The sequence below is a fragment of the Balaenoptera physalus genome, assembly GCF_965194825.1.
Source record: "Balaenoptera physalus genome assembly, contig: HAP1_SCAFFOLD_1339, whole genome shotgun sequence".
NCBI classification, from domain to species: Eukaryota; Metazoa; Chordata; class Mammalia; order Artiodactyla; family Balaenopteridae; genus Balaenoptera; species Balaenoptera physalus.
In genome coordinates this window covers 74,041-97,068 of record NW_028125457.1, presented here as the reverse complement: position 1 = coordinate 97,068, position 23,028 = coordinate 74,041, and the positions used below count along the sequence as shown (strand labels likewise).

General features: G+C 46.1%; 1 pseudogene across 1 annotated transcript in view; it reads right to left on the bottom strand.

Annotated features, from left to right (window-relative positions):
* Positions 1-23,028, bottom strand: part of LOC309653861 — an 84,583-nt pseudogene that overhangs the window by 6,260 nt on the left and 55,295 nt on the right. Inside the window, exons 7-8 of the transcript in view lie at positions 14,248-14,939; positions 1,251-1,942 (exon numbers count right to left, since the gene is read on the bottom strand). The product of the transcript in view is annotated as an uncharacterized misc_RNA (transcript). The remainder of the gene's footprint in view (positions 1-1,250; positions 1,943-14,247; positions 14,940-23,028) is intronic.

The following is a 23,028-nucleotide window of genomic DNA, read 5'->3' as shown; positions in this document are numbered from 1 at the left end:
TCGAGCTCCCAGCTCTGTTCTTTTTTTTTTTTTTTTTGAATTTTGAGATTTTTCATTTGAAGTAAGTCTTAATGCTATTAAATTCACAAATATGCTAATTTAAATACCCAAGTCTATTATCTAAGACACACATTGCAAACACAAATATCTATTCTCTCCACATGTCAGAGCCCATTCATTTCATGGTTTGGAAATGGGGAGAATAGATCCCCTTAAACTGCAAGTCAGCAGGTGTTTCTTTACAGTTAACTTCAGCAAAATTCATACAAAATATTAATTAACAATGATCTTCTTGTTAACTCACAAGGAAACACCTTCAAAGCTGCATTTTGTTAAAGTTTCTGTACTAAAATGTAGAAAAACTGAACTACACAAATATTGAAAAGTTAAAAATTCCTTAATTTTTTATTCCTGGTACCACTACCACAATTTACAGGGCAATATACCTGATGTAATGAAAAGAAAAAGAAAAAGACAAAGCTACAACAGATAAAAGACCTCAGGAATGTACATCTAATTGACACTCCATTGCATTAATCAATAGCTGCACTTTTTGCAAACTGTGGCTAGGACAGTCCTGAGCAAGAAGGGTTTCCTGTTTAAGCTGCAGTAACTTCTCTGACTATGGATCATCGTTCCTTCTGTGGCAGATTTTTACAGTTCCTCTAATGCATTCGGGACGACTGTCTCAAAGTAACCTGCAGCTTTCCTGACACCTCCTCGCTCTCTCTCCTGCCAAGAACTGTAGCCCTTTTCTTGTGAGTTTTGAGAACCTTCTGCTACCATATCCACCACTTCCACCACCAGATCCATAACCACCACCATAGGGACTTCCCGAGCTTCTTCCACCAAAACTGCCTCCCTTCATGGGTCCATCATTTGATTGCTGTTGTCCACTATAATTTCCAAAATCATTATAGCTCCCACCACCACCATAGTTACCTCCAAAATTTCCTCCTTCATTGTAACCATCATATCCTCCACCACCGCCACCATATCCCCCATCTTGGTTTCCATATCCTGGTCCACCACCACCATAGCCTCCTCTACTACTGTAACCAGGACCACCGCCATAGTTACCACCGTCGCCTCCAAATCCGTTCTATCCACCATCACCTCCTCCATAACTACCTCTGCTGCCACCACCTCCACCACCATAGCCTCCTCTTCCACCAAGTTTCCACCACGGCCAAAGTTACCTCCACCACCTCCAAAGTTTCCTCCACGACCCATAAAGTTGCCAGATCCACCTCCACGACCTCTTTGTGATCCAGCAGATTGCGTTTCTTCTTTAGGAAGGGCCTTTTTCACTTCACAATTATGCCCATTAATAGTGTGGTATTTCTGAACAACAATTTTATCAACTGTATCATGATCATCAAAAGTTACAAAAGCAAATCCTCTCTTTTTTCCACTCTGCCTGTCTTCCATAACTTCTATGGTTTCAATCTCGCCATGCTTTTCAAAGTAGTCTCTCAAATTACATTCTTCTGTATCTTCTTTAATACCACCAACAAAAATTTTCTTCACTGTTAGATGGGCACCAGGCTTTACAGATCCTCTCTAGAACCAGCTCTCTTTGGTTCCACTACACGCCCATCAACCTTGTGTGGTCGAGCACACATTGCTGCATCCACCTCTTCAACCCAAGAGTAAGTCACAAAACCAAAGCCCCTGGAACGTTTTGTTTGGGGGTCTCTTATCACCACACAATCTGTAAGTGTGCCCCATTCCTCAAAATGTTCTCTTAAGCTATCGTCTGTAGTTTCAAAGCTCAGACCACCAATAAACAGTTTTCTCAACTGTTCTGGTTCCTTTGGATCATGGCCCTCCTCCCCACCCCACCCCCGGCGGCGGCGGTGGCGGCGACGGCCGGAGTCGGGCTGGGGGCGACCGGGCGGCGGTTTTACCTCCGTTTTGAGACCGGACTCGCCTCTTCCAACTCGAGTTCAATATGGGACGGAGAGGCCAGCTCTGTTCTATGTTGGGCCATTTTACTTCAGCCTAAAAAAATTTCTTCTAGTATTCCCTAAGGTCTGCTGGGGATCAGTTTTCTTATTTTTCATTTATCTGTATTTGATTTTTTAAAATTGATTCCAATTTTCTGTTGAGATTCTCCATATTTTAATCTATTAATCCCCATCTTTTACTCTCAATATAGTCATTTTAAAGTTCTGTGCTGACTCCAGAATCTGAATTCCCTCTAAATCAATTTTTCTTGTTTTGTTTTTTTTTTTTTTTTTTTTGTCTTAATTTTTAGTCACTTTTTCCTGCTTCAGGAATTTCATAATTTTTGATTGTGTGCTGGACATGGTGAATAAAAAATTCATAGAGACTGAAGATGCTATTACTTTGAACCAGAGAAGATTTACCCCTTTCTCTGTTAATCAGAGTGGCTGATCATTTCAGTCATTTCAGGAATTTTACTAGGTCAGAACTGGGTTGGAGCTTTACTTGTCTCATGCTACCTATGATTTTTCCTGATTTGTGGCCTCCCTGGATTTTTGCTGTGAGCCTGACAGGTCTTTGATTCTTCAATAAATACAGTCAGTTATTGACTTCAGTCTTTCAGATGTTTGAATTCAGCTCTTTAGGCTCTCAGTTCTCACAGCTTCAGAGTATGGCAAATGTAAGGAGAGACCAGCTATGTATTTGTTACCGTTACACTTTCTCAATGAAAATTTGTCTCATAAACACTGAAACATTGCAGATGATTTCACTTTTTCTGACTCAGCCCCCTTCTTGGGGATGGCACTTCTGGGTTTTTACTGTGAGTCTGGTAGGTCTCTGATTCCTCACTTTGGAAAGTTCTCTCCCTCAGGCATTAGGTATTTAAGCTTCCTGCTTTCTATAGGTTCAAAAACTGGCAAATGTCTTGAAGAGGAGACCTAATGATTGTCACAGGCCCCTTTATCTAGCGGGATTTGGTTTGTTCGTGCCATGACTGTGCAGGAAATTTCACTCTGCTTTCTTGGCTCAGTCCCCCATCATCCTGTACCACCCTGACACTAAGGAAATGTCCTGTGGGGGAAATCGGCTTGACATTCTGCTAGATTTCACTCCATCATGCCAGCAAATGAGTTCATCAAAAGGTATGGTGATTTCTCTTTTCCAGTGGAGTATGTCCACTACATAAGGAAATACAAAAGACAGTATAAATGTATTTTTGTTTGTAATTCAGTTTTTCTCCTATATGACTTAAAAGACAAATGCAGTATAAGCAAGTCCCAAATACATAAAGAAAAACTAACAGAATTAAAATGATAAAGCCTGACACTATTTTTTAAATAAATAAATAAATTTATTTATTTATTTATTTGTATTTTTATTTTTGGCTGCGTTGGGTCTTCGTTGCTGCGCGCGGGTTTTCTCTAGCTGTGGCGAGCAGGGGCTACTCTTTGTTGTGGTGCGTGGCCTTCTCGTTGCGGTGGCTTCTCTTGTTGAGGAGCACGGGCTCTAAGTGCATGGGCTTCAGTAGTTGTGGCTCTTGGGCTCTAGAGCGCAGGCTCAGTAGTTTTGGCGTGCGGGCTTAGTTGCTCCGCGGCATGTGGGATCTTCCCAGACCAGGGCTCGAGCCCGTGTCCCCTGCATTGGCAGGCGGATTCTTAACCACTGTACCACCAGGGAAGTCCGAAAAACTGACACTATTAAAGGGAGAAATATTTCAAGCCAATAGCAAAAGGTCATATATTGTATAATTCCATGTCTATGAAATGTCCAGGATGAGCAAATCCATATAGACAGAAAGTAGATTAGTGGATGCCAGGGGATGTTGGGGAGGGGAAAATAGGGAGTAACAGCTAACATATACAAGATTTCTTTGTGGGGGGCGTGACAAAAATGTTCTGGAATTAGATAGCAATATTGGTTGTGAAAATACTAAGAACTAGTGAATTGTACACTTACTTTAATCGGTGAATTTTTTTTTTTTAATCTTGTAGAAGTTTTTATTTCAGTGATTACAAGAACGCAGTAAATGGAAACTATGCTGGTTTACATTAGGCATGCACCTCTACCTGAAACTGCTGTTAGTTTTTGACTGGCCTAAATCTTTATAACTTATTTTTGCATTAGGCACATCTTTAAATTTTTTTGGACCCTGACATACAGGGTAAGTTAACTTCTTCCTTGTGGCAGTTTAGTATGAGAATTATGTTCGCTGGCTAGATTCCTTTAACTAAAGGCCTCTAAGACTCTCAGGCTACCTGTACTAGCTCAAGACTGTACTTTATATATAGATATAAAGATGATAAAATAAAATAAAATAAAGCTTTTGGGAGGTCTGACGTCTTCTGCCAGCGTTCAGTGGGTGTTCTGTAGGAGCAGTTCCACGTGTAGATGTATTTCTACTGTATCTGTGGGAAGGAAGGTGATCTCCACGTCTTACTCTTCTGCCATCTTGCCCCTCCCTCCCCCCAGGAATATCACTTTTAAAGGAGAAGGTATAAACCCCTTGGTTATATGAACTGGAGATTTTAGTAAGAAGTCAATATATTTTTTGTTAGGCACATGTTATGTTAGGCTGTCTCCCTGCACAGGACGCAGGCGCCTTGAAAATGGAAATCATATCCCTCTATAGTACGTCCCTCTTCTTTCTGCTTTGCAGTTTGCTGCTCCACTTGTTCAACCCCACTTAGTAATAACCTATACTTCCCTTGTTCCTGTTTTCCCATCTGGAAAACAGACAAAAGGCAACCAAACAACGCAAAGGTCTCAACAAATAAGGGATATCCAAAACCAGAGATGGCCAGAACTTCTGTATCCCTCATGAAACCTAGTCCCGTGTTCAATACTTAGGTATCATTAATACATGCGTGTTGACTGACACAGTTTAAACTCAATTCTTCCACTTCCCAGTTTAGTTTTAGTCCTCATACAAAACCTGATCATCAAATTCCTTAATGCTAGGAATCACAGTGAAAAATAATTTCTCAACTGACTTCTGTCAGATGAGTGAGAACTAAGGTTAATTCAGTGTATCTGAAGCATAGACAGTGAGGGCACAAGTGGCACAAGATGGGGCTAGAGAAGCAGAGAGGATTCTAGACCACGCAGAGTCTTAAAGGCCAACACTGTGTTTTCTATTCTCAAAACAATGTTTGTGAGCGATGTTTATGAGCAATGTTCCAACTTGCTTTGAAGGTTTCTTGTGTGAAGAATGGATTGGAAGGAAACAAGATATATGGACACTAGTTAGGACCTAATCGCAACAGACAGGCAAGTTCAGTATTAGAATGTTGAGGGAGAGCTGACAGATTCCAAAGAAATTCAGGAGATAAACTGAAGCGGGCTTAATGGGGTATGAGATGGAGGAAAGGAAGGTCTTAGGGAATTAAAGGGTTTACTGCACACATGAGCAAAGTCTCAAAATTAATCATTTGAACGTACAGAGGTAGATCTCCCAAATGACACCGGTTAGGAAGCAACGGTACGCCCTTTAGAATTCCTAGAGACAACACAAATCAACTGTTTCGATGGAAAATTCGGCGGGACCGGTGCGTTTTTTCACTCCAACTTAGTTCCAAATTCCTATTACTCACATTTTCTGTGCCAAAACAACACAGCTGGAGGAACTGAAGGGGATTCCGTTTTGGTAATTAAGGAGTGGCCCTAACACTGACAGTCCCATCTTAAAAAGCACTCCCTCTGCATTTTACCCGAGGAGCAATGGCCAGAGCCTCCCTTTGAAAACGATGGGCAGAAATCAGAACATTACACACTGTCCCTTTCAGCTACTGTGAACTGAGCCGGGAGACGACCAATATCCCCTGGCACAGCACGGACGGGCCAGCGCGCGGGGGCAACAGGGACAGGAGACAGCACAAGAGACGAAGCCCAGGCCCAGGGGCCAAGGCCTATTACCTTTCCGGCATGTGCAAAACATAAAACAGAAGCAATATTGTAACAAATTCATTAAAGACTTAAGAAGAAAAAAAAATCAGATGCTAAAGTGCATACTCTAACCACTATACTATATTGCTTCTATAAAACAAGCACTAAACCTCAGGTACAGGAAAAAACCCTTTTCGTGTCCTCACACCTAGGTCAAAATTACAAAGAGTTATTAATTCAGGAGACAGAAAGAGAAGGAGTAAATCTGAATGAATCTGAGTCAGAACACAGTGTTATAACCTTAGGTAAATTCCACAATACCCATGCCTCAACATGGCAAATTCCACAATATCCATGCCTCAACCTCCCTATCTATAAAGGAGTTAACCACACCAGCACTAACCATTACTTGCCTCCTGGTAGCTTGTGAGTGTTAATTATTATTTGTAAGAAATACACAGATCATCAGTTGAAAGAAACAAGGAAAACTACAGCGTTATTATTATTGTCTTGTTACTAGAGCTAAACACCAGAAATCACCATAAAGAAGTTATGTACACCAACAATGTAGGGTTTGAATATGTACTTTGAAAGGCAATCATATAATTAGTTGTTTTACCTCTGATTGCTTTTCCTTTTTTTTTTTTTTTTTTAATTTAAAAAAGCAATACAGGGACTTCCCTGGTGGTTCAGTGGTAAAGAATCCGCCCTGCAATGCAGGGGACGTGGGTTCGATTCCCGGTCGGGGAACTAAGATCCCACACGCCGCGGGGCAACTAAGCCCTCGCGCCAAACTACTGAGCTCGCACACCTCAATGAGGTAGCCCACGTGCAGCAAACTACAGAGCCCACGCGCTCTGGAGCCTGCACGCCACAACTACAGAGCCCACGTGCCACAACTAGAGAGAGAAAACCCGCACGCCACAACTAGAGAGAAGCTCTCATGCTGCAACGAAGAGCCCGTGCGCCGCAATGACAAAAAAGATCCCACATGCCTTAACGAAGGTCCCGCGTGCCGCAACTAAGACCCAATACAGCCAATCAACCAATCAATCAATCAATCAATCAAGTGGGGCAGGGGGAGCAATACAGGAATTTCCCTGGCAGTCCAGTGGTTAAGACTCCAAGCTCCCAATGCAGGGGGCACGGGCTCGATCCCTGATTGGGGAACCAAGATCCCACATGTGGCACAGCGTAGCCAAAAAAAAAAAAAAAAAAAAAAAGCAACACTTACCATACGGCATTTACCCCAGAGAACGCATGTTCGCACAAAAAAAGGTACACAAATGTCCACAGCATCTCTCTCAGTAATAGTCAAGAAATGGGAAAAAACTCAGATGTTCTTCAATGGGCAAGTGATTAAACAAACTGAAGTATAGCCAAACCATGGAATACCACTCAGCAATTAAAAAGAAAGCGGCACTGGGACCTCTCTGGTGTTCCAGCGGTTAAGACTTTGCACTCTCAATGCAGGGGGCCCAGGTTCCATCCCTGGTCAGGGAACTAGATCCCGCATGCTGCAACTAAATACCCGCACAGCCAAATAAATAAATAAATAAATATATATATATATTTTTTTTTAAAAAAAAGGAGCACTATTGATTCATGCAATTTGGATGACTCTCCAGGGAATTACATTGATTGAAAAAGGCCAATCCAAAAGGTTACATACTGGGAATTCCCCGGCGGGCCAGTGTTTAGCACTCAGCACTTTCACTACCTGGGCTGGGTTCAATCCTTGGTCGGGGAACTAAGATCGCATAACCGGCAGCGCAGCCAAAAACAAACTTTTTTTTAATTAAGAAAAAAAAAAAAGGTTACACACTATATGATTTTATTCACATAGCATTCTTTTTTTTTAATTAATTAGTTAATTTATTTTATTTTTGGCTGCGTTGGGTCTTCGTTGCTGCGTGTGGGCTTTCTCTAGTTGCGGCGAGCGGGGGCTACTCTTTGTTGCAGTGCGCGGGCTTCTCGCTGCGGTGGCTTCTCTTGTTGCAGAGCACGGGCTCTAGGCACGCGGGCTTCAGTAGTTGTGGCACGTGGGCTCAGTAGTTGTGGCTCCCGGGCTCTAGAGCGCAGGCTCAGTCATTGTGGCGCATGGGCTTAGTTGCTCCGCGGCATGTGGGATCTTCCCGGACAAGGGATCAAACCCATGTCCCCTGCAATGGCAGGCAGATTCTTAACCGCTGCGCCACCAGGGAAGTCCCACATAACATTCTTGAAATGACAGGTTGCCAGGGACAGATAGGGCCGGGGGACTGGGAGATGGGCCATCTTCCCCAGGGGCTATTTTCCCTTGATCATCTGCACAAAAACTTTAGTGCAACTTTATCCACTGCACTATCAGATCATTATGATTTGGTGGGGAGTGGGGGAGCAGCAGTGGCTATAAAATGGCATCAGGAGAGATCCTGTGGGATGGAAATGTTCTGTATCTTGACTGTGTCAATGGCAATACCCAGGTTGTGACAGTATACTATGGTTCTGTAAGATGTTACCATTGGGGAAAACTGGGTAAAGGACACACAGGACCTATCTCACTATTATTTCTTACAACTGCATGTAAACCTACAATAATCTGTAAACAAAAAGCTTAATCAGAAATGAAGGCAACACATGCCTCTTGTAACAAGTAAAACAATAGCCTGTGGTCAATCTCTTTCTCTACCCGTCCCATTCCCTCCCTCTTGAGATAACCATGCAAACTCACTGCCCATACAAACAGGCATGCATTTAATACTTTCTGTTTACTGTATCAAAATGGGATCATACATACTACATTATTACCCTGCAGCCTACCTTCTTCACCCATCATCCCTATATCATAGAGACCTTAAAAAAAAAAAACTATTTTAAGTGCCAAGCAGGATGGCAGGTATAGAAAATTTTCTGACTAGGGCAAATCTGACAAATGTTTACCGTGCTAATGTGCCATAGCTCAGCCAGGTGCACTCAGTGAGAGCATAATATACAAGTAGCATTCTAAAGAGATCTGCAAAAAATGCAAGGTCTTCAGCAGCTCTTCGAGGATCCCATCCCCCTCTCTGCCTCCTCCATGGAACCATCCCATGGAGGTTTAACAGTTTAACTCCATTTGCCCCCTCCTGCTGTTTGTGCTTTTGTTGTATACTTCTGTTCTACATCTCCACAAGACATTATTATTGTCATTTATTTACAAAACAACATATAAATATAAAGGTGTATGTACCTGGGTATATGTACATATATATATTAAACACACACACAGACTTTAAGTGCTCTTTGCTCTTTCCTGCAGTTCTGTTCTTTTTTTTTGGGGGGGGGGGGGCAAGTTTTTATATTGGTAAAGTTCTGTACTACTAGAAATATAAGATTTGAAAAGAAAAATGAGACTTGAGGATTATCTGTGGAGCTTATCCTCATTCTCCTGCTGACGCATTATGTGTTTATAATTTGAGAACTGCAGATAAATACAAACTGGTCTTCTCCATACTTGCTCACTAAGGAATTCCTCATTTCTAGGAAACGTCTATTTCAAGGAAAGGAAACAAACAAAAACACCTAGTGCACTAGATGATTAAAAGGTACACATTTTATAGCCTGAGTTCGAGAAAAAAATTACCCAAGAAACGGCCTTTTTCCCTAGGAGCCAGCTTCTACTAGGGGAGTCTAGGGTTCTCTAGGCAAAGAAAAAAAACTTGCCAGTTTAAACAGAATAACAGAAACGTTCAGCCAATCAAATATACAGAACTCATCACTTGCAGTGAGGAATGAAAGGCCTGTATCAACAGAAAAAATAAATGGCACAGGCAACGTCTGGAACAGAAAACAAACAGGAGGTACTTTAAAAAGCCAAAATTGCAAAGACAGATTAACAGGGTATGAAATTACACGCCGGGCAATGCACCTGTTAAAGGAAAAGAGGCGCACACCAAGTCTGAAGTCTTAAGAATTCGGTGTTTAACATTACTTCTGCATGCTGCCCAGCAGGAAACTCGGGTCCTGGCTTAATCCACAACGCACACTTCATTTAAGGAGGTGAACTGCTTGGTCTGACTCAGTTTCTTATTCTGTAAAATGAATGCAACACAGCTGTCGTGAGTCGCCAAAGAATTCTGCACAAACGCTTTGTAACTCCAAAGTGCTGTGCAAATCAGAGCAGCCCTTCTCTCCTTCACATTCGTTTGACTTGGAATTTCAGAAGTTTAGCTGAAAATATAGACGACTCGGAAGCAAGGGACTGAGAGTGACCCACACAGGTGGACAGAAATGCAAAAACTGGAGCACCTCATACAAACCACAAGAGAACACGTTCACGTGCACACGTTATCAGTAACAGAAAACGCCACCGGTAGCAACCGTAAACCACTGAGAGGACCAGCAACGACATGTGTCCAAATCCAGCCGGCAGCACAGCCTCGTCGGCGGCAGTGCCTTAAACACAGCTCCCCGCACTCCGCGGCCTAACAAGATCCACTTTTTCCAAAAAGTTTAGCAACTTGCCAAGTACACTGGCATAGTTCACCTTTTTTAATTGCTAAGCAAACATGCAGGAGAGTTGAGACAATCAAGGGAATGTTCAGCCTTCCTCAAAAATAAGATCCAAGAAATTCACGTTTTGCTTGAACAGTTTCATGTCTAAAACTGATCACAAACCTCTGTTTGATGTTGTTTTCTCGCTGCTGGCCAATGAGCCCGGGAAAGACAACGAATTCTTTCAAACAGGGAGGGCTCTCTGCACTCTTCAGCTAAACCAGCGAGGCTTTACCACCGTCACGTTTAAAATAATGAGGAGGACGCCTCGATGGAGTTTACCGGGCTGCGCTAATCACGAGGGGCCTCGGGCGCCCAGGGCGGGCCCCAGCGCCGGTGGCCGCGGGACCGGACGCCCTCCCCGGGACCCCCCCAGGACCCCCTCCCCGGGACGCGGCCGCGGGACAGGACGCCCCCCAGAACCCCTGACCGGGACGCAGCTGCGGGACAGGACGCCCCCCAGAACCCCTGCCCGGGACGCGGCTGCGAGACAGGACGCCCCCCAGGACCCCTGCCCGGGACGCGGCCGCGGGACACGAAGCTCCCCCCTCCCCAGGAACCCCTCCCCAGAGCGCGGGCCTCGCCGCCGTCACGCGGCACCCTCCGCGCTCACCGCGGGCCGGGAAACCCCTCAGGCCGACTGACCCCCGCCCGCCGCCCAGCCTCCCTCCGGCCCGCGCCGCCCGCCGCGCTTACCGCGTTCTTCTGCATCATCTTGTCCATCTTCTGGGCAATGCGGACCACCTCGTCCTCCATGGCCCCGGCAGGCCTGCCCCGCGCCGGGCCGCGGGGGACGGGAAACGAGCGGAGCTGGCGGGGCGGCGGGTAAGCCCAGGCGTCGGCGAGGGCCCTCAGCAGGCCTGACCGAGGCGCTTCCTCACTCACGGCGACGGCGGCGGCGGCGGCGGCGGCGCTCCTCACCCGCAGGCAGCGCCAATCCAGCTCCCAGCTCGCGGGGGCGGCGCTCCTCCCCCGCAGGCAGCGCCAATCCAGCTCCCAGCTCGCGGCGGCAGCGGCGGCGGCGCTCCTCCCCCGCAGGCAGCGCCAATCGAGCTCCCAGCTCGCGGCGGCGGCGACGGCGCTCCTCACCCGCAGGCAGCGCCAATCCAGCTCACAGCTCGCGGGGGCGGCGCTCCTCCCCCGCAGGCAGCGCCAATCGAGCTCCCAGCTCGCGGCGGCGGCGGCGGCGCTCCTCACCCGCAGGCAGCGCCAATCCAGCTCCCAGCTCGCGGCGGCGGCGGCGGCGCTCCTCACCCGCAGGCAGCGCCAATCCAGCTCACAGCTCGCGGGGGCGGCGCTCCTCCCCCGCAGGCAGCGCCAATCGAGCTCCCAGCTCGCGGCGGCGGCGGCGGCGCTCCTCACCCGCAGGCAGCGCCAATCCAGCTCCCAGCTCGCGGGGGCGGCGCTCCTCCACCGCAGGCAGCGCCAATCCAGCTCCCAGCTCGCGGCGGCGGCGGCGGCGGCGCTCCTCCCCCGCAGGCAGCGCCAATCGAGCTCCCAGCTCGCGGCGGCGGCGCTCCACCCCGCAGGCAGCGCCAATCGAGCTCCCAGCTCGCGGCGGCGGCGGCGGCGGCGCTCCTCCCCAGCAGGCAGCGCCAACTGAGCTCCCAGCTCGCGGCGGCGGCGGCGCTCCTCCCCCGCAGGCAGCGCCAATCCAGCTCCCAGCTCGCGGCGGCGGCGGCGGCGGCGCTCCTCCCCCGCAGGCAGCGCCAATCCAGCTCCCAGCTCGCGGCGGCGGCGGCGGCGGCGCTCCTCCCCCGCAGGCAGCGCCAATCGAGCTCCCAGCTCGCGGCGGCGGCGGCGGCGGCGCTCCTCCCCCGCAGGCAGCGCCAACTGAGCTCCCAGCTCGCGGCGGCGGCGGCGGCGGCGCTCCTCCCCCGCAGGCAGCGCCAATCGAGCTCCCAGCTCGCGGCGGCGGCGCTCCACCCCGCAGGCAGCGCCAATCGAGCTCCCAGCTCGCGGCGGCGGCGGCGGCGGCGCTCCTCCCCAGCAGGCAGCGCCAACTGAGCTCCCAGCTCGCGGCGGCGGCGGCGGCGCTCCTCCCCCGCAGGCAGCGCCAATCGAGCTCCCAGCTCGCGGCGGCGGCGGCGGCGGCGCTCCTCCCCAGCAGGCAGCGCCAACTGAGCTCCCAGCTCGCGGCGGCGGCGGCGGCGCTCCTACCCCGCAGGCAGCGCCAATCGAGCTCCCAGCTCGCGGCGGCGGCGGCGGCGCTCCTCACCCGCAGGCAGCGCCAATCCAGCTCCCAGCTCGCGGGGGCGGCGCTCCTCCACCGCAGGCAGCGCCAATCCAGCTCCCAGCTCGCGGCGGCGGCGGCGGCGGCGCTCCTCCCCCGCAGGCAGCGCCAATCGAGCTCCCAGCTCGCGGCGGCGGCGCTCCACCCCGCAGGCAGCGCCAATCGAGCTCCCAGCTCGCGGCGGCGGCGGCGGCGGCGCTCCTCCCCAGCAGGCAGCGCCAACTGAGCTCCCAGCTCGCGGCGGCGGCGGCGGCGGCGGCGGCGGCGGCGGCGGCGGCGGCGGCGACGCTCCTCCCCCGCAGGCAGCGCCAATCGAGCTCCCAGCTCGCGGCGGCGCTCCTCCCCCGCAGGCAGCGCCAATCGAGCTCCCAGCTCTCGGCGGCGGCGGCGGCGCTCCTCCCCCACAGGCAGCTCCAATCGAGCTCCCAGCTCTGTTCTTTTTTTTTTTTTTTTTGAATTTTGAGATTTTTCATTTGAAGTAAGTCTTAATGCTATTAAATTCACAAATATGCTAATTTAAATACCCAAGTCTATTATCTAAGACACACATTGCAAACACAAATATCTATTCTCTCCACATGTCAGAGCCCATTCATTTCATGGTTTGGAAATGGGGAGAATAGATCCCCTTAAACTGCAAGTCAGCAGGTGTTTCTTTACAGTTAACTTCAGCAAAATTCATACAAAATATTAATTAACAATGATCTTCTTGTTAACTCACAAGGAAACACCTTCAAAGCTGCATTTTGTTAAAGTTTCTGTACTAAAATGTAGAAAAACTGAACTACACAAATATTGAAAAGTTAAAAATTCCTTAATTTTTTATTCCTGGTACCACTACCACAATTTACAGGGCAATATACCTGATGTAATGAAAAGAAAAAGAAAAAGACAAAGCTACAACAGATAAAAGACCTCAGGAATGTACATCTAATTGACACTCCATTGCATTAATCAATAGCTGCACTTTTTGCAAACTGTGGCTAGGACAGTCCTGAGCAAGAAGGGTTTCCTGTTTAAGCTGCAGTAACTTCTCTGACTATGGATCATCGTTCCTTCTGTGGCAGATTTTTACAGTTCCTCTAATGCATTCGGGACGACTGTCTCAAAGTAACCTGCAGCTTTCCTGACACCTCCTCGCTCTCTCTCCTGCCAAGAACTGTAGCCCTTTTCTTGTGAGTTTTGAGAACCTTCTGCTACCATATCCACCACTTCCACCACCAGATCCATAACCACCACCATAGGGACTTCCCGAGCTTCTTCCACCAAAACTGCCTCCCTTCATGGGTCCATCATTTGATTGCTGTTGTCCACTATAATTTCCAAAATCATTATAGCTCCCACCACCACCATAGTTACCTCCAAAATTTCCTCCTTCATTGTAACCATCATATCCTCCACCACCGCCACCATATCCCCCATCTTGGTTTCCATATCCTGGTCCACCACCACCATAGCCTCCTCTACTACTGTAACCAGGACCACCGCCATAGTTACCACCGTCGCCTCCAAATCCGTTCTATCCACCATCACCTCCTCCATAACTACCTCTGCTGCCACCACCTCCACCACCATAGCCTCCTCTTCCACCAAGTTTCCACCACGGCCAAAGTTACCTCCACCACCTCCAAAGTTTCCTCCACGACCCATAAAGTTGCCAGATCCACCTCCACGACCTCTTTGTGATCCAGCAGATTGCGTTTCTTCTTTAGGAAGGGCCTTTTTCACTTCACAATTATGCCCATTAATAGTGTGGTATTTCTGAACAACAATTTTATCAACTGTATCATGATCATCAAAAGTTACAAAAGCAAATCCTCTCTTTTTTCCACTCTGCCTGTCTTCCATAACTTCTATGGTTTCAATCTCGCCATGCTTTTCAAAGTAGTCTCTCAAATTACATTCTTCTGTATCTTCTTTAATACCACCAACAAAAATTTTCTTCACTGTTAGATGGGCACCAGGCTTTACAGATCCTCTCTAGAACCAGCTCTCTTTGGTTCCACTACACGCCCATCAACCTTGTGTGGTCGAGCACACATTGCTGCATCCACCTCTTCAACCCAAGAGTAAGTCACAAAACCAAAGCCCCTGGAACGTTTTGTTTGGGGGTCTCTTATCACCACACAATCTGTAAGTGTGCCCCATTCCTCAAAATGTTCTCTTAAGCTATCGTCTGTAGTTTCAAAGCTCAGACCACCAATAAACAGTTTTCTCAACTGTTCTGGTTCCTTTGGATCATGGCCCTCCTCCCCACCCCACCCCCGGCGGCGGCGGTGGCGGCGACGGCCGGAGTCGGGCTGGGGGCGACCGGGCGGCGGTTTTACCTCCGTTTTGAGACCGGACTCGCCTCTTCCAACTCGAGTTCAATATGGGACGGAGAGGCCAGCTCTGTTCTATGTTGGGCCATTTTACTTCAGCCTAAAAAAATTTCTTCTAGTATTCCCTAAGGTCTGCTGGGGATCAGTTTTCTTATTTTTCATTTATCTGTATTTGATTTTTTAAAATTGATTCCAATTTTCTGTTGAGATTCTCCATATTTTAATCTATTAATCCCCATCTTTTACTCTCAATATAGTCATTTTAAAGTTCTGTGCTGACTCCAGAATCTGAATTCCCTCTAAATCAATTTTTCTTGTTTTGTTTTTTTTTTTTTTTTTTTTGTCTTAATTTTTAGTCACTTTTTCCTGCTTCAGGAATTTCATAATTTTTGATTGTGTGCTGGACATGGTGAATAAAAAATTCATAGAGACTGAAGATGCTATTACTTTGAACCAGAGAAGATTTACCCCTTTCTCTGTTAATCAGAGTGGCTGATCATTTCAGTCATTTCAGGAATTTTACTAGGTCAGAACTGGGTTGGAGCTTTACTTGTCTCATGCTACCTATGATTTTTCCTGATTTGTGGCCTCCCTGGATTTTTGCTGTGAGCCTGACAGGTCTTTGATTCTTCAATAAATACAGTCAGTTATTGACTTCAGTCTTTCAGATGTTTGAATTCAGCTCTTTAGGCTCTCAGTTCTCACAGCTTCAGAGTATGGCAAATGTAAGGAGAGACCAGCTATGTATTTGTTACCGTTACACTTTCTCAATGAAAATTTGTCTCATAAACACTGAAACATTGCAGATGATTTCACTTTTTCTGACTCAGCCCCCTTCTTGGGGATGGCACTTCTGGGTTTTTACTGTGAGTCTGGTAGGTCTCTGATTCCTCACTTTGGAAAGTTCTCTCCCTCAGGCATTAGGTATTTAAGCTTCCTGCTTTCTATAGGTTCAAAAACTGGCAAATGTCTTGAAGAGGAGACCTAATGATTGTCACAGGCCCCTTTATCTAGCGGGATTTGGTTTGTTCGTGCCATGACTGTGCAGGAAATTTCACTCTGCTTTCTTGGCTCAGTCCCCCATCATCCTGTACCACCCTGACACTAAGGAAATGTCCTGTGGGGGAAATCGGCTTGACATTCTGCTAGATTTCACTCCATCATGCCAGCAAATGAGTTCATCAAAAGGTATGGTGATTTCTCTTTTCCAGTGGAGTATGTCCACTACATAAGGAAATACAAAAGACAGTATAAATGTATTTTTGTTTGTAATTCAGTTTTTCTCCTATATGACTTAAAAGACAAATGCAGTATAAGCAAGTCCCAAATACATAAAGAAAAACTAACAGAATTAAAATGATAAAGCCTGACACTATTTTTTAAATAAATAAATAAATTTATTTATTTATTTATTTGTATTTTTATTTTTGGCTGCGTTGGGTCTTCGTTGCTGCGCGCGGGTTTTCTCTAGCTGTGGCGAGCAGGGGCTACTCTTTGTTGTGGTGCGTGGCCTTCTCGTTGCGGTGGCTTCTCTTGTTGAGGAGCACGGGCTCTAAGTGCATGGGCTTCAGTAGTTGTGGCTCTTGGGCTCTAGAGCGCAGGCTCAGTAGTTTTGGCGTGCGGGCTTAGTTGCTCCGCGGCATGTGGGATCTTCCCAGACCAGGGCTCGAGCCCGTGTCCCCTGCATTGGCAGGCGGATTCTTAACCACTGTACCACCAGGGAAGTCCGAAAAACTGACACTATTAAAGGGAGAAATATTTCAAGCCAATAGCAAAAGGTCATATATTGTATAATTCCATGTCTATGAAATGTCCAGGATGAGCAAATCCATATAGACAGAAAGTAGATTAGTGGATGCCAGGGGATGTTGGGGAGGGGAAAATAGGGAGTAACAGCTAACATATACAAGATTTCTTTGTGGGGGGCGTGACAAAAATGTTCTGGAATTAGATAGCAATATTGGTTGTGAAAATACTAAGAACTAGTGAATTGTACACTTACTTTAATCGGTGAATTTTTTTTTTTTAATCTTGTAGAAGTTTTTATTTCAGTGATTACAAGAACGCAGTAAATGGAAACTATGCTGGTTTACATTAGGCATGCACCTCTACCTGAAACTGCTGTTAGTTTTTGACTGGCCTAAATCTTTATAACTTATTTTTGCATTAGGCACATCTTTAAATTTTTTTGGACCCTGACATACAGGGTAAGTTAACTTCTTCCTTGTGGCAGTTTAGTATGAGAATTATGTTCGCTGGCTAGATTCCTTTAACTAAAGGCCTCTAAGACTCTCAGGCTACCTGTACTAGCTCAAGACTGTACTTTATATATAGATATAAAGATGATAAAATAAAATAAAATAAAGCTTTTGGGAGGTCTGACGTCTTCTGCCAGCGTTCAGTGGGTGTTCTGTAGGAGCAGTTCCACGTGTAGATGTATTTCTACTGTATCTGTGGGAAGGAAGGTGATCTCCACGTCTTACTCTTCTGCCATCTTGCCCCTCCCTCCCCCCAGGAATATCACTTTTAAAGGAGAAGGTATAAACCCCTTGGTTATATGAACTGGAGATTTTAGTAAGAAGTCAATATATTTTTTGTTAGGCACATGTTATGTTAGGCTGTCTCCCTGCACAGGACGCAGGCGCCTTGAAAATGGAAATCATATCCCTCTATAGTACGTCCCTCTTCTTTCTGCTTTGCAGTTTGCTGCTCCACTTGTTCAACCCCACTTAGTAATAACCTATACTTCCCTTGTTCCTGTTTTCCCATCTGGAAAACAGACAAAAGGCAACCAAACAACGCAAAGGTCTCAACAAATAAGGGATATCCAAAACCAGAGATGGCCAGAACTTCTGTATCCCTCATGAAACCTAGTCCCGTGTTCAATACTTAGGTATCATTAATACATGCGTGTTGACTGACACAGTTTAAACTCAATTCTTCCACTTCCCAGTTTAGTTTTAGTCCTCATACAAAACCTGATCATCAAATTCCTTAATGCTAGGAATCACAGTGAAAAATAATTTCTCAACTGACTTCTGTCAGATGAGTGAGAACTAAGGTTAATTCAGTGTATCTGAAGCATAGACAGTGAGGGCACAAGTGGCACAAGATGGGGCTAGAGAAGCAGAGAGGATTCTAGACCACGCAGAGTCTTAAAGGCCAACACTGTGTTTTCTATTCTCAAAACAATGTTTGTGAGCGATGTTTATGAGCAATGTTCCAACTTGCTTTGAAGGTTTCTTGTGTGAAGAATGGATTGGAAGGAAACAAGATATATGGACACTAGTTAGGACCTAATCGCAACAGACAGGCAAGTTCAGTATTAGAATGTTGAGGGAGAGCTGACAGATTCCAAAGAAATTCAGGAGATAAACTGAAGCGGGCTTAATGGGGTATGAGATGGAGGAAAGGAAGGTCTTAGGGAATTAAAGGGTTTACTGCACACATGAGCAAAGTCTCAAAATTAATCATTTGAACGTACAGAGGTAGATCTCCCAAATGACACCGGTTAGGAAGCAACGGTACGCCCTTTAGAATTCCTAGAGACAACACAAATCAACTGTTTCGATGGAAAATTCGGCGGGACCGGTGCGTTTTTTCACTCCAACTTAGTTCCAAATTCCTATTACTCACATTTTCTGTGCCAAAACAACACAGCTGGAGGAACTGAAGGGGATTCCGTTTTGGTAATTAAGGAGTGGCCCTAACACTGACAGTCCCATCTTAAAAAGCACTCCCTCTGCATTTTACCCGAGGAGCAATGGCCAGAGCCTCCCTTTGAAAACGATGGGCAGAAATCAGAACATTACACACTGTCCCTTTCAGCTACTGTGAACTGAGCCGGGAGACGACCAATATCCCCTGGCACAGCACGGACGGGCCAGCGCGCGGGGGCAACAGGGACAGGAGACAGCACAAGAGACGAAGCCCAGGCCCAGGGGCCAAGGCCTATTACCTTTCCGGCATGTGCAAAACATAAAACAGAAGCAATATTGTAACAAATTCATTAAAGACTTAAGAAGAAAAAAAAATCAGATGCTAAAGTGCATACTCTAACCACTATACTATATTGCTTCTATAAAACAAGCACTAAACCTCAGGTACAGGAAAAAACCCTTTTCGTGTCCTCACACCTAGGTCAAAATTACAAAGAGTTATTAATTCAGGAGACAGAAAGAGAAGGAGTAAATCTGAATGAATCTGAGTCAGAACACAGTGTTATAACCTTAGGTAAATTCCACAATACCCATGCCTCAACATGGCAAATTCCACAATATCCATGCCTCAACCTCCCTATCTATAAAGGAGTTAACCACACCAGCACTAACCATTACTTGCCTCCTGGTAGCTTGTGAGTGTTAATTATTATTTGTAAGAAATACACAGATCATCAGTTGAAAGAAACAAGGAAAACTACAGCGTTATTATTATTGTCTTGTTACTAGAGCTAAACACCAGAAATCACCATAAAGAAGTTATGTACACCAACAATGTAGGGTTTGAATATGTACTTTGAAAGGCAATCATATAATTAGTTGTTTTACCTCTGATTGCTTTTCCTTTTTTTTTTTCTTTTTTAATTTAAAAAAGCAATACAGGGACTTCCCTGGTGGTTCAGTGGTAAAGAATCCGCCCTGCAATGCAGGGGACGTGGGTTCGATTCCCGGTCGGGGAACTAAGATCCCACACGCCGCGGGGCAACTAAGCCCTCGCGCCAAACTACTGAGCTCGCACACCTCAATGAGGTAGCCCACGTGCAGCAAACTACAGAGCCCACGCGCTCTGGAGCCTGCACGCCACAACTACAGAGCCCACGTGCCACAACTAGAGAGAGAAAACCCGCACGCCACAACTAGAGAGAAGCTCTCATGCTGCAACGAAGAGCCCGTGCGCCGCAATGACAAAAAAGATCCCACATGCCTTAACGAAGGTCCCGCGTGCCGCAACTAAGACCCAATACAGCCAATCAACCAATCAATCAATCAATCAATCAAGTGGGGCAGGGGGAGCAATACAGGAATTTCCCTGGCAGTCCAGTGGTTAAGACTCCAAGCTCCCAATGCAGGGGGCACGGGCTCGATCCCTGATTGGGGAACCAAGATCCCACATGTGGCACAGCGTAGCCAAAAAAAAAAAAAAAAAAAAGCAACACATACCATACGGCATTTACCCCAGAGAACGCATGTTCGCACAAAAAAAGGTACACAAATGTCCACAGCATCTCTCTCAGTAATAGTCAAGAAATGGGAAAAAACTCAGATGTTCTTCAATGGGCAAGTGATTAAACAAACTGAAGTATAGCCAAACCATGGAATACCACTCAGCAATTAAAAAGAAAGCGGCACTGGGACCTCTCTGGTGTTCCAGCGGTTAAGACTTTGCACTCTCAATGCAGGGGGCCCAGGTTCCATCCCTGGTCAGGGAACTAGATCCCGCATGCTGCAACTAAATACCCGCACAGCCAAATAAATAAATAAATAAATATATATATATATTTTTTTTTAAAAAAAAGGAGCACTATTGATTCATGCAATTTGGATGACTCTCCAGGGAATTACATTGATTGAAAAAGGCCAATCCAAAAGGTTACATACTGGGAATTCCCCGGCGGGCCAGTGTTTAGCACTCAGCACTTTCACTACCTGGGCTGGGTTCAATCCTTGGTCGGGGAACTAAGATCGCATAACCGGCAGCGCAGCCAAAAACAAACTTTTTTTTAATTAAGAAAAAAAAAAAAGGTTACACACTATATGATTTTATTCACATAGCATTCTTTTTTTTTAATTAATTAGTTAATTTATTTTATTTTTGGCTGCGTTGGGTCTTCGTTGCTGCGTGTGGGCTTTCTCTAGTTGCGGCGAGCGGGGGCTACTCTTTGTTGCAGTGCGCGGGCTTCTCGCTGCGGTGGCTTCTCTTGTTGCAGAGCACGGGCTCTAGGCACGCGGGCTTCAGTAGTTGTGGCACGTGGGCTCAGTAGTTGTGGCTCCCGGGCTCTAGAGCGCAGGCTCAGTCATTGTGGCGCATGGGCTTAGTTGCTCCGCGGCATGTGGGATCTTCCCGGACAAGGGATCAAACCCATGTCCCCTGCAATGGCAGGCAGATTCTTAACCGCTGCGCCACCAGGGAAGTCCCACATAACATTCTTGAAATGACAGGTTGCCAGGGACAGATAGGGCCGGGGGACTGGGAGATGGGCCATCTTCCCCAGGGGCTATTTTCCCTTGATCATCTGCACAAAAACTTTAGTGCAACTTTATCCACTGCACTATCAGATCATTATGATTTGGTGGGGAGTGGGGGAGCAGCAGTGGCTATAAAATGGCATCAGGAGAGATCCTGTGGGATGGAAATGTTCTGTATCTTGACTGTGTCAATGGCAATACCCAGGTTGTGACAGTATACTATGGTTCTGTAAGATGTTACCATTGGGGAAAACTGGGTAAAGGACACACAGGACCTATCTCACTATTATTTCTTACAACTGCATGTAAACCTACAATAATCTGTAAACAAAAAGCTTAATCAGAAATGAAGGCAACACATGCCTCTTGTAACAAGTAAAACAATAGCCTGTGGTCAATCTCTTTCTCTACCCGTCCCATTCCCTCCCTCTTGAGATAACCATGCAAACTCACTGCCCATACAAACAGGCATGCATTTAATACTTTCTGTTTACTGTATCAAAATGGGATCATACATACTACATTATTACCCTGCAGCCTACCTTCTTCACCCATCATCCCTATATCATAGAGACCTTAAAAAAAAAAAACTATTTTAAGTGCCAAGCAGGATGGCAGGTATAGAAAATTTTCTGACTAGGGCAAATCTGACAAATGTTTACCGTGCTAATGTGCCATAGCTCAGCCAGGTGCACTCAGTGAGAGCATAATATACAAGTAGCATTCTAAAGAGATCTGCAAAAAATGCAAGGTCTTCAGCAGCTCTTCGAGGATCCCATCCCCCTCTCTGCCTCCTCCATGGAACCATCCCATGGAGGTTTAACAGTTTAACTCCATTTGCCCCCTCCTGCTGTTTGTGCTTTTGTTGTATACTTCTGTTCTACATCTCCACAAGACATTATTATTGTCATTTATTTACAAAACAACATATAAATATAAAGGTGTATGTACCTGGGTATATGTACATATATATATTAAACACACACACAGACTTTAAGTGCTCTTTGCTCTTTCCTGCAGTTCTGTTCTTTTTTTTTGGGGGGGGGGGGGCAAGTTTTTATATTGGTAAAGTTCTGTACTACTAGAAATATAAGATTTGAAAAGAAAAATGAGACTTGAGGATTATCTGTGGAGCTTATCCTCATTCTCCTGCTGACGCATTATGTGTTTATAATTTGAGAACTGCAGATAAATACAAACTGGTCTTCTCCATACTTGCTCACTAAGGAATTCCTCATTTCTAGGAAACGTCTATTTCAAGGAAAGGAAACAAACAAAAACACCTAGTGCACTAGATGATTAAAAGGTACACATTTTATAGCCTGAGTTCGAGAAAAAAATTACCCAAGAAACGGCCTTTTTCCCTAGGAGCCAGCTTCTACTAGGGGAGTCTAGGGTTCTCTAGGCAAAGAAAAAAAACTTGCCAGTTTAAACAGAATAACAGAAACGTTCAGCCAATCAAATATACAGAACTCATCACTTGCAGTGAGGAATGAAAGGCCTGTATCAACAGAAAAAATAAATGGCACAGGCAACGTCTGGAACAGAAAACAAACAGGAGGTACTTTAAAAAGCCAAAATTGCAAAGACAGATTAACAGGGTATGAAATTACACGCCGGGCAATGCACCTGTTAAAGGAAAAGAGGTGCACACCAAGTCTGAAGTCTTAAGAATTCGGTGTTTAACATTACTTCTGCATGCTGCCCAGCAGGAAACTCGGGTCCTGGCTTAATCCACAACGCACACTTCATTTAAGGAGGTGAACTGCTTGGTCTGACTCAGTTTCTTATTCTGTAAAATGAATGCAACACAGCTGTCGTGAGTCGCCAAAGAATTCTGCACAAACGCTTTGTAACTCCAAAGTGCTGTGCAAATCAGAGCAGCCCTTCTCTCCTTCACATTCGTTTGACTTGGAATTTCAGAAGTTTAGCTGAAAATATA